Raw genomic sequence first — 18,755 nt, forward strand, 5'->3', positions numbered from 1 at the left:
GAGAGGCAAGCAGTGTTGCATCAGTCATCACAATCCACACTATCATAGAAGGGATCACCAGGAGAATGTGCAATAAATCTTACTTTGTTTAAAATAATTACCCAAATGTTGGTAACTGAACCACAGAAACAACTGGTCTGTTTTCACTGATGCTTGGGGAATGATTATTTGTCTTTGTATTTCTGGAGTTCCTCCATCAACAGGCCATATCTTGCATTTAGAACAGCTGCAAGCATTGAAAGAGCATACGAATGAGGTGGGTGTTGTATCTTCGCTTAGTAAATCTAATATGAGTCTTACTGCAGGCAGCCATTGTGGAACTTTTTATTTACACATCCCCAACAGAGAATGCAGCAGAGAGGCTGCTTAATGCATATAAATGCTTAACTATCACAATACACTAGCTCAGCCAGTTCAATACAATACACTACGGTGGGAGTGACATTTGCATGCCTCCCATCTCATCCACCTGATCCGTAAAGGCCCAGGTGAAGTGTACCCATAATTTAGTGGCAACCCTCCCTCAGATCAAAGTTGCAGAAAGGCCATGTAAGCCGGAAGATTAAGTGCCAATCTTTTCTTTCAGAGCAGCAAAAAATGCCCTCAAAGCCAGAGGCTAATGTTGCTGTACAGCATCATCTCAGACCTACAGCTGCAGTTGATCTTCTGCCTGCAAAATAGGCATAGCAGGATCCAGTTTCTAGGTCTTCATCTTATGTAATTACATGCAGATACTGATGCTGCAACACTTGTTTGCCCACAGTCAGATTAAGATGCTTATAACCTATTTTATATATTTTTAAGTACAAAATACAAATAGAGGCAACTCATGCAAAGCAAATGTTTCTGCAGTCAAAACTGTGTAAAATGTACACACATGTACACCATTCCTTCACATATTGATGGTGTGGAAGTGAGCAGAAAGGCATGGCACTATGCTTAATGGGAAATATAGCCAAGTTAGGAATAGTAGCTTTGCTGAGCTTTGATTTTAAGTGGCAGAAACCACAATGAAATAGTTAAAAGTAAAGGCAGAGCGTGTGAGACTGTAAAGACTAGCCGACACTGGTAATTGCAAGGACATCTGTTCTTTATGGCCTGATTGTGTGACTCCCTGTGGTTTGGAACAAATGGACTCCTGTGAATCAAATGATGTCCATCCCTGTGTGAGTGATAAGGAGTGCTAGGCCCCTCTTATCTTCGTGGGCTGCCACTACTTGTAGCTGCAGACTGCACGAAACACTCAGGAATGTACACCTAATAGAGATAGCAGGATGCGTCGCAATTACTTGTCACAAGGTAGAAACAGAACTCATGATCCATGTAGGGAGTGAGACCAGAATGGTTATTGATGATTCCTATGCTCTTGCTAATTAGCTTGCTTGTCCGCTTTGTTTTATCTTGCTGGTACAAAACAATATTTTATTAGTAACAAGTATGTATTGAGAATGGAGTGTATTGTAACCTCAGTAACAGATGTACTGCATGTCACCACGTGGGTGAAGTCGAATTGTACCGCACTGATTGGTTAAACAAGGAGGTGTAGCATGAATCTTAATGTATAAACAGTAGTACCTGTATCACAAACTTTACTTACTCTGGTGGACCCGACAGACTCTGGGGTGGAGTCAGTGTCGTTGCATTAGAGTAAGTCAGCCGGCTAAATGCGCAAATAAAGTAATTGATTTTACCTACACATCCAACTCGGTACATTTACTGAACCAGACTGAAGGCAAAAAGAACTCAGATTTACATTTTGGTGTCAGAAGTGGGATCTCAACAGACGACCGCCGATCATCAGCGAAATCAGAATCGGACTAGTTTTGGACGGAGAGAGAGGAAATGGGCCCCCAATGTGAGTAGTTGATGACCACATCGGTTTTCCCCTGTCTCGTAGTCTGATAAAAGTTTGATCACTCGCTGATGGTCAGGTAAGATCGTCTGGAAGGGATCAACGATCAGTCTGGCGGATCAGAAAGACAAAGTTCAGTCGATGTAGGTACGACTGAGGTGTTATATCGTTAGGTCAGGTTTAGTCGGTTAGTTTAGACTACGGCTGATGGGAACTGAGGTTAAAGTTTTATTTTAGGTCAGGTTTAGTCGGTTAGTTTAGACTACGGCTGATGGGAACTGAGGTTAAAGTTTTATTTAGGTCAGGTTTAGTCGGTTAGTTTAGACTACGGCTGAGGGGAACTGACGTTAACATTTTATTTGGGTCAGGTTTAGTCGGTTAGTTTAGACTACGGCTGAGGGGAACTGAGGTTAAAGTTTTATGTCAGGGTTAGTCGGTTAGTTTAGACTACGGCTGATGGGACTGAGGTTAAAGTTAAAGTTGGTCGCGACTGAAGGCTTAAGCAGGTTGTTTTAGAATGGCTGAAGTTAAGGTTTTATTTGTATTTTTAGGTGCAATACTATGCGCGGGGGCTCATTAGCATCATGGTGCTGAGCCCCTCCCAAATTACGTGGGGAGAGACGAGATATTCGGCGCAGTGAGAGACCTTTTGACAGCTGTGCAGCAGGTGCTGGGGCCCTATTTTAAGCACCCCTGCTTCCTGACAGCTGTCAAAGAAATACTTAACTGACTGCTGAAGAGTGGGCCTGCTGTCAATCTGGCAGCAAAGCAGAAAGTGCTGCAGATATCCAGCAAGTCAGGCAGCATCTGTGGAGAGAAATGCAGAGTTAACTTGTCCAAGTTCACAGACCTGAAAGTTAACTCTGCTTCTCTCTCCACAGATGCTGCATGATCTGCTGAGTACCTCACCACTTTCTGCTTTGCTGCCACATACCCTGCTGTGTCCCAGTGTCCTGTGAAGTTGCGATCCTCTTCTTCCACTCAAGTGTAACATTACTTCTTGTAGGCGTGCCGCACCTGAATAATCTTAATTTTGCACATTCCAGGATATGAGACTTAAATATACCATAAAAGGTATTGCAGAGGTTTACAGAGAACACACTGACACAAATGGGAATGCACGGGTGTCACAGCAATGTAAATACATCTTTCACTAAATGTTCCTCACCAACATGAGTGTCCTTTTCTCTGTGGGAATGATGTGTGCCAGCATGTAGTGCCAATGTCACATCCCTTTGCACAGTTGGCCCTTCAGGAGAGTCAAACATATGCAATAACATCATTGCCATGCCAGCATTACTCATGAGCGTCTCCACAGATGCAGAGACATGGACATTGGCTCAGTCAGCTGCTGCCTCTAATGGTTTACACAGGGATGCTGTAGATGTGGACTGGTGCACAGCAGGTGAGCGAAGGTGATGTGTGGCTTGCAACGCTCATGTCGGTTCCTATGGAGCAGACAGCCTTCGTCTGATAAGCCACTGCCGTATGTCCCTAACTCACTGCTAGCCCTGCGTGCTGAGCCTGGGTGCCATTTGCCCTCCCATGTGTCTTTCATGTTGTAGGTCTTCAGCGTCCTCATAGTCTGAGGTGGAATCCTGTTGACATCTCTCCTCATCATGCCAGGCCTGGCCCCTATTGGGTGCATAGTTGTGCAGAGCAGCAAAGAAAGGAATGGCCTTTTCGGCCCGTAGTACAGGGCATTACCCTATCCATCCAGGAATTGGAAGCGCTCTTTCAGCATGCCGATCTCCTGCTCGAGGGTAGGTCAGTGGCTGGCATTGTATCTCTGCTCTTCAAGTGTCGGAAGCCATGTCTGCAAGGGATAGTCCTTATTTCCAAGAAGCCACCCCTCCATCTGAGCCAGTTCTTGAGCAGCGGTGGCAGCTGGGACTGGTGCAGGTCCCAGGTGTCATGATAGCCGCCTGAGAAGCAGTCACAGATTTGCATGAAGCATTCCTTTAATGGTGAAGTCTGCAGTTGGTGGCCTGGCAGGAAGCCTGATGGCCACATGAGTACATTCTATGAACATTACACCTATGGTTGCCTGGCAATGGTGCCGAAACCGATGGCCCTCTGGACCTGTCTGTGAGAGTCCGTCCTAAAGCGGACATACTCACTGGCCCTCTGGTGCAGGGCATCGGTGGCCTCCCTGATGCAGCGGTGCACTGCTGACTGTGTGACCCCACAAAGGTCTCTGGTGGGCCCCTGAAAAGCTGCATAGGCATCAAGCTTGAGAACCACTGCCACTATGAGGACCAAAAGCATAGGATGACCACCAAATTCCATGGGCTGTAGATCATCCTTGAGCAGGGCACAGAGACGTGTCACCACCCTCTCTACATGCACAATCGCCTCTGACACTGGTGCTCTGACATCCGATGGCATGTCATGTGGGGCCTGTAAATGCACGGCCATCGTAATGGCGAGCTCACCTTGGAGGCTGCTGTTCATGACCGGGGGCCTCTATGTGGATCACAAATCCTCAGGAGCAGAGGATCACGCAATGTAGGATGAGCCATATCTATTTCCATGTGATAAATAAAGTTGAACCCTTCATGTATTCGAAGGTTCCTAACAGGGCAGGGATTGGTGTTGACGGGTACATCAGCTGCTTTCATGGACCAACTATGTGGCGTGCCATGGCATTGCCCATCTTGACCAACACTGAGTGGCACAGCATGACCACATCAAGATCCTACCAGCTGAATTGATTGCCCCCACCATCCATATAACCTTAATGCTCCTACTCTTTCTGGCACCCTCCCCACACACAGGGTGACTAGAGTGCCATTGCTCCTTCACAAACAAGAATAAACGCAGAGCATACACTGTTTACGGAGAGAAGGTACACAGTACCTCCCTTCATACCTGCAGAGTTGCTCCCCTGAAGTCAGCAGATGGTGAAGTACTCACCGACAGAAGTAAGCAGATGTTCCACTGGACTGAACACTACTGTGAGCTGCACTCCTGTGAGTCAGACGCGCATGGGATAACACCAAATTGTCCCTGAGGACCAAGCTGATGGTTTACCACGCCTGTGTCCTCAGCACCTTTCTCGATAGCTGTGAAACATGGGCGACTTACAGCTACCAGGAAAAGAAGCTCAATAATTTCCATCTTTACTGTCTGCACTTTGGAAGGAGTAACAGGAATGCAGAGTACTGGGCTAATGGGAAGATTCTTGGTAGTGTAGATGAGCAGAGAGATCTTGGTGTCCGGGTACATAAATCCCTGAAAGTTGCTACCCAGGTTAATAGGGCTGTTAAGAAGGCATATGGTGTGTTAGCTTTTATTAGTAGGGGGATCGAGTTTCGGAGCCACGAGGTCATGCTGCAGCTGTACAAAACTCTGGTGAGGCCGCACCTGGAGTATTGCTTGCAGTTCTGGTCACCGCATTATAGGAAGGATGTGGAAGCTTTGGAAAGGGTGCAGAGGAGATTTACTAGGATGTTGCCTGGTATGGAGGGAAGGTCTTACGAGGAAAGGCTGAGGGACTTGAGGTTGTTTTCGTTAGAGAGAAGGAGGAGGAGAGGTGACTTAATAGAGACATATAAGATAATCAGAGGGTTAGATAGGGTGGATAGTGAGAGTCTTTTTCCTCGGATGGTGATGGCAAACACAAGGGGACATAGCTTTAAGTTGAGGAGTGATAGATATAGGACAGATGTTGGAGGTAGTTTCTTTACTCAGAGAGTAGTAGGGGCGTGGAACGCCCTGCCTGCAACAGTAGTAGACTCGCCAACTTTAAGGGCATTTAAGTGGTCATTGGATAGACATATGGATGAAAATGGAATAGTGTAGGTCAGATGGTTTCACAGGTCGGCGCAACATCAAGGGCCAAAGGGCCTGTACTGCGCTGTAATGTTCTAAAAAAAGTGTTCTAAAAGGGTAGGTAGTTAGTTTGATCTTAGAGTAGGTTAAAGGTTCGGCACAACATCGTGGGCCGAAGGGCCTGTTCTGTGCTGTACTGTTCTATGTTCTATGTTCTATCCCCTCCCTCCTCCCTTCCAGTATGCAGAGTGAGACCCCTGAATGTCCCCCCCTCCCTTCCGTAATGCAGAGTGAGACCCTGATTAACAGAACTTGCCTTCTCTGGCGACAACTTCTGCCTCTGAGGACCCGCCGGCTTTTCCAATCGTGAACAGGACAGCACGTGAAGGCCACCTGTTCAGCGAAATATCCGGAGGTGTCCATGGAGAAGCGGTGGGCTGCATAATCTGCAGAGGTGAGTACCATTTCACATACTCTAATTGTGGTGTCGCCACCATGCGGCGGGGGAGCCATACCGAGGTCTCTCTCCACAGAATTTTACCAGCCCCTCGACGCCACGGATTGTCCATTGTCTTTATAATAATTATGGCAGCTTCCATGAACTGCTTGATAATACATTTGTACCCTTAAAAGCAATTTTGATAGTGATAGTGCTGAAAATTATCTCCTGTACATCCATAGTTTGGTTGAAATTTTTACAAGAATATATCTACCTTATTGAATTTCAAATTGAAATCCAATAATTAGAGCTTTCCTCTCAAAAGTTCAGTATAATTCAAATTGTTTACAATGTGCTTTTTTAAAAATCTTTCTTGCATAGCAGGACAGTGTGAGTAAATATGAGGGGAGGTTAGCAGAGAATGTGTTTGAGTGCCAAGGAAAGGAAGTGCATTGATAATCAATGGCCATACAAGTAATAGGAAAATGGAGTTGGTTTCCACATGATTTTGCTGACTGCCTAATGACATCAGGAACAGCAGTTTAACATGATACAAAATAGCCATTCTATGTAGATGGTAGTTCCTCGTTTCCAATTTAACTTTTAAAACTGTGGCTTTCTGATACTGTTGACAAAATGGCAATTAAAACTATTAGTTTGTGGATGGATCCAATTATTTTTGTGTAGGTTGCTATATCTTTAACAGCATGCGTGTTGGGGATACATCAAGCTCAGAACTGTCATGAACAGGTAAAATAACTTGGCATTCCCAACAAACGAATAGCAGTGTAGTGTTTTATCTCATTTTCATAGAATCATACAAATTTACAACACAGAAGGAGACCATTCGACTTACCATGTCTGTGCCAGCCGAAAAGGTGCCATCCAGTCTCATCCCACTTTCCAGCACTTAATTTGTAACCCTGTAGGTTATGGCACTTCAAGTACTTCTTAAATGTTAGGAAGGTTTCTGCCTCTCCCACCCTTTCAGGCAGTGAGTTCCAGATCCCCACCACCCTCCTTTGCTCCCTTCTAATTTTTCTATCAATTACTTTAAATCTAGGACCCATGGTTATTGACCTCTCTGCTAAGGGAAATAGGTCCTTATTATTCACTCTATCTAAGTTTCTCATGATTTTATATACCTCAATTAAATCTCCCCTTCGCCACCTATCTTCCAAAGAAAACAATCTCAGCTTATTCAATCATTCTTCAAAGTTAATATTTTCCAGAGCAAAATGCTATGGATGCTGGAAATTTGAATAAAAACAGAAAATGCTGATAATACTCAGCATGTCTGGCAGCATCTGTGGAGAGAGAAAAACAGAGTTAATGGCCAGAATTTTATGTTGGGCGGGAGGCCCTGCCCACAAGACAAAAAGTCAGGGGCGAGCCCGCCTCCGCCAGGACTGGGGAGCTATGCCGGTATTTTTCGATCCCAGGCCCTTAATTGGCCTTGGGCAGGACTTCTGTCTTCTTGAAGCAGGATGTCCCGCATAATGGAGCTGCCTGCCAATCAACAGGCCGACAGCTCTTAGTCTCAGCAGCGTCACCGGGAGTGGTGGCCACTGATAGGACTATGCCCAGCCTTTGCAAGCAAGGTACCGGAACGGTAAGTTTTTGGGGTCTCACTGGGGACAATCAGCTGGGCCCCGGCGAGGCAAAGGGGTCGGTTAAGTGGGGAGGGAGTGTTGTGTGGTGGGCATGGTTGGGGATTTGAGGGCGGTCCTTCGTGGGCACAGGGTGCCCGATCAGGAGGGCTCCCCCAGCCTGCAAGATGGCCACCAGCTTTTATATGGCAGTGTTCTTAGGGCTTTTGCCGTCTGCCCGTTGTGGGTAAAGTACCCGCGGCGGTGGGAGGAGGCCCTTAAGTGGCAGTTAATTGGCTACTTAAGGGCCTTGATTGGCCTGGGGCAGTCGGGTCGTTCCTTGCCGCTGCCACCCCATGTAAAATTGTAGCAGGGGCGGAAAGACGTCGGGAACAGCCCTCCCCACTGCCTCTCACTCAATTTTACGCCCCCTCCCCCCAACCAGCCCACTCATTAGAGCGCTGTAAAATTCCGGCCAATGTTTCAGGTCTGTGATCTTTCACAGACGTGAAATGTTGGGCAGAATTTTGTGCAGCCCTAGGAGGTGGGCACAGAGGTGCGGGGGCAAACAAAATGGCAAGGGATGCCATTCTTGACGATGCCTAGGATCCCTGCCATTTTGTCTGGGGCTGGACCCCCGTCACCGGAATAAAATCCGGCCCGTTAACTCTGTTTCTCCACAATGCTGCCAGACATGCTGAGTAATTCCACAATTGTTTGTTTTTATTTACTACTTTCCAGTCCTGGCAACATCCTCGTAAATCTCCTCTATACACTCTCTAGTGTGATCACATCCTTCTTGTAACTTGGTGACCAGAACTGTACACAGAACTCTAGCTGTGGTCTTACTAGTGTTTTATACAGCTCTGGCATAACCTCCCTGCTCTTATATACTATGTCTTGGCTAATAAAGGAAAGCATCCCATATGCTTTCTTAACCACCTTATCTAGCTGACCTGCTACCTTCAGGGAACTGTGGACATGTATTCCAAGGTACCTCTGCTCCTCTACACTTTTTAGTATCCTACCATTTATTGTGTATTCCCTTGGCGCGTTTGGCCTCCCCAAGTGCATTACTGCACACTTCTCCGGATTGAATTCCATTTGCCCCTTTTCTGCTCACCTGACCAGTCCATCGATTTCTTCCTGCAGTCTAAAGTTTTCTTCGTCATCACACAGCCTATTTTTGTACTATCTGCAAACATCTTAATCATACCTCTTACATTTAAGTCTGAATCATTGATGTATACCATGAAAAGTAAGAAAACTAGTACTGAGCCCTGCAGAATCCCACTGGAAACAGCCTTCCATTCACAAAAGCACCCACCTACCATTACGCTTTGCTTCCTGCCACTGAGCCACTTTTGGATCCAACTTGTCACTTTGCCTTGGACCCCATGAGTTTTTAGTTTTCTGATCAGTCTGCCATGTGGGACCTTATAAAAAGCCTTGCTAAAATGCATGTAGATAACATCGAATATTTGAACCTCATCGACACTCCTTGTTACCTCCTCAACAAATTCAACCAAATTTTACCTGCCATTAAGGAAAATATCCTGCTTCGGTGTTCTGGGGTAAATATGATCTTTGTTAAGGTCTATTAGATTACATTCTATACCAGGGAAAATACTGGGTTCACTGGTGGATATACCAACTTCAACCTCAGCCATGCTCTTCAGACTGTCTGGGCTGGATTTTGTACTGGAGGCGGACTCCCGGTGCTGAGCTGAAAAGGCAGGGGAGAACTCTGCCTCTGTCTTTTCACAGCTCCCATCCAGCTCCCGCCAAGGGCGATCCTATGGTCTTCTGAAATCAAAGTTTCACGAGCCGGGATCCACGTCCCTTTGAAGCCCTCCATGAGCTACCAGCCAATCAGAGGGCTGGCAGCTCAGCAGTATCGGCAGCGGTGGCCACTGACGGTACTGCAGAGGCCTTGGACCCAGGCCCAGCACTGGAACCCTGGACAAGAGGTAGGTGAGGTTGGGTTGCCAGGGCCAGTCCAGAATGCCCTGGAGAGGGGAGGCTGGGGGGGAGGGGGATCAGGGTGGTGAATTGCCCATGGACGAGGGACCCACCCCCCAATCCCACTGGAAACAGCCTTCCAGTCACAAAAGCACCCATCGACCATTACCCTTTGCTTCCAGCTACTGAGTCACTTCTGGATCCAACTTGTCACTTTGCCTTGGACCCCATGAGCTTTTAGTTTTTTGACCAGTCTGTCATGTGGGACTTAATCTAGCAATATCTCTGAACTTTTATGTTTCCACCTAGGGGCGGCACAGTGGCGCAGTGGTTAGCACCGCAGCCTCACAGCTCCAGGGACCCGGGTTCGATTCCGGGTACTGCCTGTGTGGAGTTTGCAAGTTCTCCCTGTGTCTGCGTGGGTTTTCTCCGGGTGCTCCGGTTTCCTCCCACAAGCCAAAAGACTTGCAGGTTGATAGGTAAATTGGCCATTATAAATTGTCACTAGTATAGGTAGGTGGTAGGGAAATATAGGGACAGGTGGGGATGTTTGGTAGGAATATGGGATTAGTGTAGGATTAGTATAAATGGGTGGTTGATGTTCGGCACAGACTCGGTGGGCCGAAGGGCCTGTTTCAGTGCTGTATCTCTAATCTAATCTAATCTACACTGCTTACAACACCTACCTTTGTGACATCGGCAGATTTGGATATGTGGTTTCTATCATCTAAGTCATTAACTTGAGATTTATTCACATCAATAGGAGCTTAGATTTAAGTTTTGTCTGTGCTTCCCAAGGTTCCCTAATATAACAGTCCACAAAAACAAAAGCTGAGGCCACACTTTCTGTAAACTACAGTTTGAACAAAGCTCACTCGGGTTCTGTTAGCCCACCAGCTCATCCTTGGCTAGTGGTTGGTCAAGTTTTGCTTGCGATCTTTTTGACATTGTGGACTGGTTTTTCATCTCCTGCCAGCTTCTTTTAATGTTAGGTGGGGTTGTTTGTCTCTTCTTAGGCTAGTTTCCTGGTCAGTGATGAAAGGAAGATATGCTCCTGAGCCATAATCGTCTGTTCTTCTGAACAGAATTACCTGTGCGATGAAAGACATTTTAGTGTCAGTGAAATTGGCTCTTCATTTTGTATAACCTCTGAAATTTATAGTCAGCAAATAAGATGGCTGAAAAATCTTGTGTTCCAAGGGTCCAGTCTTATTTCCTGCTTGTTACGGTACCAAATTGTATTTGTTGTAGCTGAGCTCTTTTTGGGTGGCTTTCACTCCGAAATGGCACTTGTTATGATACTGTCGACTGGAAAATGTATTCACAATTTTGTTGCTTAAGTACAGTTTCCATTGCTAAGGTATGTGTGTAAATCTGAAGGAATATCTGTTATATTGTAGGACCTGAAATGTCACCATGTTATTACTGACAATAAATTCTATCAAAATTGACTACCTTGACTGAATTATCACCTTGTAATACAATTTCAAGGTTCAGGTGGCCATTATAAAATATTTGCACTGCACTTTCATTTATCATCTTCACTTTGTCATTGGATTACAGCATGTAATCACTGTCAGGTGTCAGTGGTACTTTGTATGGTGAAAAATTAAGTTTGTTCTATGTAATTTCCATGAGGGAGATTCACAAATCTGTTGACTCCTTCTAAAGCTCCAGTGTTCCTCAAATGTTATGTTTTTTATGAATTATGATTAAAGTATGTTGTTCACTAAAACTAATCAGCCTGATATTTTCTGAAAAGGTATAAATGACAGATTTTCAAATTTACATAGATATTGCCATTGGCAAGTTATTCTGAAATTCCTTGAGAATCTCAATAGCATACACCGGAACATAAATTCAGCATAAACCAAGTGGAATCAACATAAACCATTGGGGTCAAAGGAAAGCTTTGAACCTACTCCATATTGCTTCTTGAAATCCTTCTTTAAGTTTGAAAATTAAAGTTTGAAGCTATCAAATCATCATTTCTGTACATTAGCTACAGGAAATACAATGGTGGAAGATTTTCAATGTTTAATACGACATTATGATACCATAAAGATGCATTCAAAGATACAGAAAATACATTGTAGATCTCAGTGAGGAGGGAAAGATGACAAAAGACCAGAAATATAACTTTGGACTGTTGTGCCTAAAATACTAAGCATATATTTGCAGCCTGTTCGGAACTGGCATAAATTCAGGAAATTCACATGAGCTTCACTGTGACATGAGGATGGAGCTATGTTAACAAGCAGCAGAGAGTTTAGGCTGAGTGTTGCTGCAGAACTGCGCGGAACTCGGGCTTTGCGTAAAAAGGAGTGTAGGTTACTTGCACCCCAGTTTCTTCGAGATGTTTTGCTGCAAATCAGCATTACTTGTGCTGTTCTTTTGGTTCAAGGTTTCAGGAAAATCCAAGCTATTTTTAATTTGAGTTGCTGTTCTCTTTTTAAGTTTATGAATGAGAGGTTTTAATGCAAGGAAACGTAAAGTTATGCACATTGAAATAGAAACATGAAAAATGTGTATATGATAAAGCTTTTCATGTGCGCAAAGCTGGCAAAAATTTGGGAAATGCTATTGACCTTTCATTCAATATTTCCAGTCAGTATGAAGTTGTAGTTAACAAGTTTAGTTGTGCACTGGGATACATCGTGAGGGCATAAGAAGCAAGTTATTTAAACCTTCTGTGGATCATTGGGATGTCTACATTGAGAATCCTGTGTGCAGGTTTAGATACTGTTCCAAAAATAGATGAATGTCTAGATAGGAATGGGATTACTTATTATACAGTGAAGCATAGATGGAGATGATTAAATGATATATGGAAGATCATGGTTCCTGAGTTGTCTGGACCAGTTATACCAAAGGAGGCATCTGTTCAGGGATTTACAATATGTTATAAGGTTAGCCAGATATTCTGATGTTTTGTTTGATTTATTGAACTGAGTATGTGTGATGGATGCCTAAAGATGCGTAAATATTACTAATAACTCAGTAAATGGGACATTATATTTTTCTTTACAGCCAGTTTTCTTTTGAGCTTTGGGAAGATACGAATTCTTATTCTTTATTTTCTTTCATGGGATGTGGGTGTCACTGGCAAGGCCAGAATTTGTTGCCCATCCTTAAGTGGCCTTGAACTGAGTGGCTTGCTAGGCCATTTCAGAGGGCAGTTAAGAGTCAACTACATTGCTGTAGGTCTGGAGCCACATGTAGGTCAGACCAGGTAAGGACAGCAACATTTCTTCCCGAAAGGACATTAGTGAACCAGATGGGTTTTATGATAATTGATGATAGTTTCATGGCTTTCAATTCCAGATTGTATTAATTAATTGAATTTATTAATTAATAGAATTTAAATTCCACCAGCTGCTGTGGTGGTATCTGAACCCGTGTCCCCAGGGCATTAGCCTGGTCCTTTGGATTACTAGTCCACTGACATTAATACTATGCCACTGTATATTGTCACTGGATGGAAAAATGTATAAAAATCATTCTAAGCACATCAGAACATATGAAATAGGAGCAGGAGTAGGCCATTCAGCCCCTTGAGCCTGCTCTGCCACTCAGTAAGATCATGTCTGATCTGATCATGGCCTCATCTCCACTTTCCTGTCTGCCCCCATAACCCTTGACTCCCTTGCAGATCAAAAATCTATCTAACTCAAGCCTTAAATATATTAAGTGAGCCTCCCCTGGTGCTCTCTGGGGTAGAGAATTCCAAAGATTAATGACCGTCTTGAGAGAAGAAAGCCCTCCTCATCTCATCTTAAATAGAAGACCCCTTATTCTGAAACTGTGGCCCCTAGTTCTAGCTTCCTTCATGAAGGGAAACATTCTTTCAGCATCCACCCTGTCTAGTCCCCTCAGAATCCTATTTGTTTCAGTAAGATCACCTCTCATTCTTCTAAACTCCAATGAGTATAGGCCCAACCTGCTCAACCTATCCTCATAAGACAACCACTTCATCCCAGGAATCAACCGACTGAACCTTCTCTGAATCCAAGTATATCCCTTCTTAAATAAGGAGACCAAAACTGTGTGTAGTACTCTAGGTGTGGTCTCACCAACATCCTATACATCCTGCAAGACTTCCCTACTTTTATACTCCAACCCCCTTGCAATAAAGGCCAACATTCCATTTGCCTTACTAATTACTTGCTGTACCTGCATGCTAACTTTTTGTGCTTCATGCATGAGAACACCCAGGTCGCTATGTACTGCAGCATTCTGTAGTCTCTCTCCATTTAAATCATATTTTGCTTTTCTATTCTTCTGACCAAAGTGGATAACCTCACATTTTCCCACATTATATTCCATTAGCCAAAATGTTGCCCACTTACTTAACTAATCTGTAATTTCTTTGCAGACTCTTTGTGTCCTCACAACTTGTTTTCCCACCTATCTTTGTATCATCAGCAAATTTGACTACAATACACTCTGACCCTTCATCCAAGTCATTAATATAGACTGTTAATAGTTGAGGCCCCAGCACTGATCCCTGTGACACTCCACTAGTTACAGTTTGCTAACCTGAAAATGACCCATTTATCCCGTCTCTATTTCCTGCTGGTTAGCCAATGCTCTATTCATGCTAATATATTACCCCAACATCATGAGCTCTGATCTTGTGCAGTAATCTTTTATGTTGCATCCTATCGAATGCCTTTGGAAATCTAAATACATTACATCTACTTGTTTCCCTTTTTCCACTCTGCTTGTTACATTCTCAGAGAACCCTAATAAATTTGTCAAATAGAAACATAGAAAATAGGAGCAGGAGTAGGCCATTCAGCCCTTCGAGCCTGTTCTGCCATTCATTATGATCATGGCTGATCATCCAATTCAGTAACCTGTTCCCACTTGCGCCCCATGGGCCAAGTGGGCTCTTTCTGTGCCGTAAACTTCTTACGATTCTATGATTTCCCTTTCATAAAACCATGTTGACTCTACTTGATTGTATTGTGATTTTCTAAATGTCCTACTACAACCTCCTTAATAATGGATTCCAACATTTGCCCAATGACAGATATTAGGCTAACTGGTGTAGAGTTTCCTGTTTTCTGTCTCTCTCCATTCTTGAATAGGGGCTTTAAATTTGCATTTTTCCAATCTGCTACAATCTAGGGAATTTTGGAAGATATCAACCAATGCATCCATTATGTCTGCAGTCATCTCTTGTAAGACCAGGATCGTATGGAATGGTGGAGCAGGCTCGATGGGCCAAGTGGTTGACTCTCGCTCCTATTTCTTGTGTTCTTGTCAGACCCTAGGATGCAGGCCATCGGGTCTAGGGTACTTGTCAGCCTTTAGCCCCAATAGTTTTCCTAGTACTTTTCTCTAATGATAGTGATTGTTTTAAGTTCCTCCCTCCTATTTTTGCCTTGATTTTCTGCTATTTTGGGGGTGCTTTAGTGTTTTTTACCATGAAAGCAGATTCAAAATTCTTGTTCAATATCTCTGCTATTTCCTTGTTTCCCATTATTAATTCACCAGTCTCATCCTCTGAGGGACCAATGTTTACTTTAGCTACACCCTTACTTTTTAAATATTTGTAGAAGCTCTTGTTATCTGTTTTTGTACTTGTTACTAGATTACTCTCATGTTTTCATTTCTCCCATTTTTATTAGGTATCCTTTGCTAGTTTCTAAAACAGTTACATCCTTGTTCCTGCTTATTAATATGTCTCCTCCCAGAATTTCCAGGCCCTCCATCAGCACCCACCGAAATCAGGAAGGAGCCTGATTACTTCCTGCAAATCGGGGTCTTACGACATGCATAGCATTCCAAAGCAAATACAAGGGACATGGGTAGAGCGCGCATTATGCACAGTTCTCCGAGTTGTACCAGTTGGTGAATCTGAAAATGTCTGAAAGGGCAGTACAGAATGATTTTGTGTGGAAGAAGTGCTCCTTTGGGCTCCACAAGAATACGGCAGGTCCCAGGCTCTTCCCTCCTTCACCCCATCACACATCCCCAACCCTGCATTCAGTCCCTCTTAGACCTACCTGCCCGCTAGCTGATTTATGGTTTTCTCCCATCAGGAATGGGTGGATGTGCCATCTGCTCCCCTTTAATTCCTTGCTAGGAGTTAAAAGCTACCCCATGGTTTTGAAAAATCAGTACACTATATAACTTAGTATGGAGGAAAATGGAGGGGGTAGATTTTCCTGACTTTTGCCTCCTGGGGAACACCCAGTCCCATGTGCCAGAGAGCCACAGATAAAAGCACTGGCAGGGAGTCAGCGGGAGTCAGAAAGAGAGTGAGCCTGACTGACAACAATGCAGGACACCAACAGATAAAAGTGGGGAGTCAGTGGGAGACAGTGAGAGCGAGCCTGAGGGAAAACGGAGCTGGAGATCCACAGAGAGAGCTTGAGGGAGTCAGTAGGAGACAGGAAGAGCACTGTTGGATCAAATCAACAAAAAATGTGATGTCACACGGCAGCAGGTAGATGATTGGTTGTTCGGAGAGCCTGGAGGTGAGGAGCATGTAGCCGAAGGTGTTTGGGGACAGAGCAACAGAGCGGAGTGACGGTGAGTGTCAGGGAGCAAGGTTAAAAAAAGGTATCATCATCACAAGGGAGGATGCTGACTGGTAAGTTTTTTTTATAACTCCTTCATAAGTCTTCAGTTTATTTCTATTAAGTTTAATTAATCCAATAAATAGAGACATGGCACCTGAAAAGAGCTGGGACAAATATCCTTGCAGGGCAATTGGCTAGTGCTAATTGGGAGGTTTAAACTAACTTGGCAGGGGGATGGGAAACAGGAGGTAACATTAGACAGGAAAAACAAGCTGCATAAGGAATTGAGAGAGACAGATAGCATAAGAGTAAGAAATAGTAAAGTATTAGGTGAGTTCAAAGTAAGAAGGAATGCAATAATATTTAAATTGGGTTTACTGTAGATGTATATGAACGCATGGAGTGTGGTAAATAAGATTGGTGAGCTACAGGCGCAGGTAGCCACATGGGAATATGATGTTGTAGTGATAATGGAGACTTGGCTCAATAAGGGCAGGACTGGGTACTAAATATTCCTGGATACAAGGTGTTCAGGAAAGGAAAGAAAGGAGGAGGGATGCAGTATTGTTTAAGTGGAATGTGCTGGAAAGAGCATGTTTTGGACAGGTCAAGGTCAGAATCTATTTGGTTAGAGCTAAGAAACAACAGAAGTATCATTATGCTACTGGATGTATTCTATAGGCCACCAACTAGTGGGAACGATATAGAGGAACAAATTTGTATGGAAGTTACAGAGGGGAGTAAAAACTATAGAATGGTTATAATGGGGGACTTTAATTATCCTAATATGAACAGGGATAGTAATAGTGTAAAGGGCAAAGAGGGGGAAGAGTTTCTGAAGTGTGTACAAGAGAATTTTCTACAGCATAATATGCAAGGAGCAATCCAGAGTAAAACTAATAAATTGAGGGAGGGCTAATTTCAATAGGGTGAGAACGGATCTGGCCCAGATAAATTGGAATCAAAGATTGTCAGGCAAAACTGTATTGGAACAATGGGCTGCCGTTAAAGAGGAGATAGTTCAGGTACAGTTGAGGCACGTTCCCATGAGGGGGAAAGGTAGGACAAACAAATCCAGAGCTCCCTGGATGACGAAAAGATAGAGGGTAAGATATAGGAGAAAAAAAGTGTGTATGACAGATATCAGGTTGATAATACAAGTAAGAACTATGCTGAATATAGAAAATTCAGTGGGTAAGTGTAAAAAGAAATAAGAGCAGCTAAGAGAGAGTATGAGAAGAGACTGGCGGCCAATTTAAAAGGGAATCCAAAAGTTTTCCATAGACATATAAATAGAAAAGGATGGTAAAAGGAGCATTGGGGCTGATTAGGGACCAAAAAAAGGAATTTAAGCATGGAGGCAGAGGGCATGGCTGATGTACTAAATGAATGCTTTGCATCTGTCTTTCCAAAAGAAGAATATGCTGCCAAAATCATAGTGAAAGAGGAGGTAGCTAAGACACTTGATGGGCTAAATTTTGATAAAGAGGATGTATTAGAAAGGCTGGCTGTACTTAAAGTTGATAGGTCAAGTGGACAGGATCAGTTGCATCTGAGGATACTGAGGGAAGTAAGGGTGGAAATTGCACAGGCACTGGCCATAGTCTTCCAATCCTCCTTAGATAGAGGGTTGGTGCCAGAGAACTGGAGAATTTCAAATGTTACACCCTTGTTCAAAAAATCGTGCAAGGATAAGCCCAGCAACAACAGGCCAGACAGTTTAACCTCGGTGGTAGGAAAGCTTTTAGAAATGATAGTCCTGGACATAATTAATAGTCACTTGGACAAATGTGAGGCATAGAGGCATAGAGTACAAAAGCAGGGAGATTGTGATTAACCTTTATAAAACACTGGTTTGGCCTCAACTGGAGTATTGTGTCCAATTTTGGCACCATACTTTAGGAAAGATCTGAAGGCATTGGGGAGGTAGCAGAAAAGATTTACAAGAATGGCTTCTGGGATGAGAGACCTCTGTTACATGGATAGATTGGAGCAGCTGGGACTGGTATCCTTAAAGAAAACAAGGTTGAGATCTATTTGATAGAGATGTTCAAAATCATAAGGGTTCTGGACAGAGTAGGTAGGGAGAAGCTGCTCCCATTGGCGGAAGGTTTGAGAACCTGAGGTCACCTATTTAAGGTGATTAGCAAAAGAATCAACCAGAGACGATATGAGGAAAAACTTTTTTACAGTGAGTGGTTAGGATCTGGAATGCACTGCCTGTCAGTCTGGTCGAGGCAGATTCAATCATGGCTTTCAAAAAGGAATTGGATAATTATCTGAAGAGAAGAGATTTTCTGAGCTATGGGGAAAAGACGGGCGAGTGGGAGGAGTTGACTTGCTCTTGTAGAGATCTGACCCAGATATGATGGGCTGAATGGCCTCATTCTGTGCTGTAATGATTCTATGATTCTTTGATATTATGACTCACATTACTGACATGGGAGAGAGCATTCTCAGGCTCCTATATCTTTTTACTATAGCTATAGACATCAGGCACTGGGAAACAGGGCTGTCCCAATAAGCTGGCAGAGGAAGATCAAAAAGAATCCTGGCCACAAGCTCGAGGCTCCCAAAGTAACTAATTTTTTTCAGTATTCAGACCT

Source organism: Heterodontus francisci, chromosome 10, assembly GCF_036365525.1.
Source record: "Heterodontus francisci isolate sHetFra1 chromosome 10, sHetFra1.hap1, whole genome shotgun sequence".
Taxonomy (NCBI): domain Eukaryota; kingdom Metazoa; phylum Chordata; class Chondrichthyes; order Heterodontiformes; family Heterodontidae; genus Heterodontus; species Heterodontus francisci.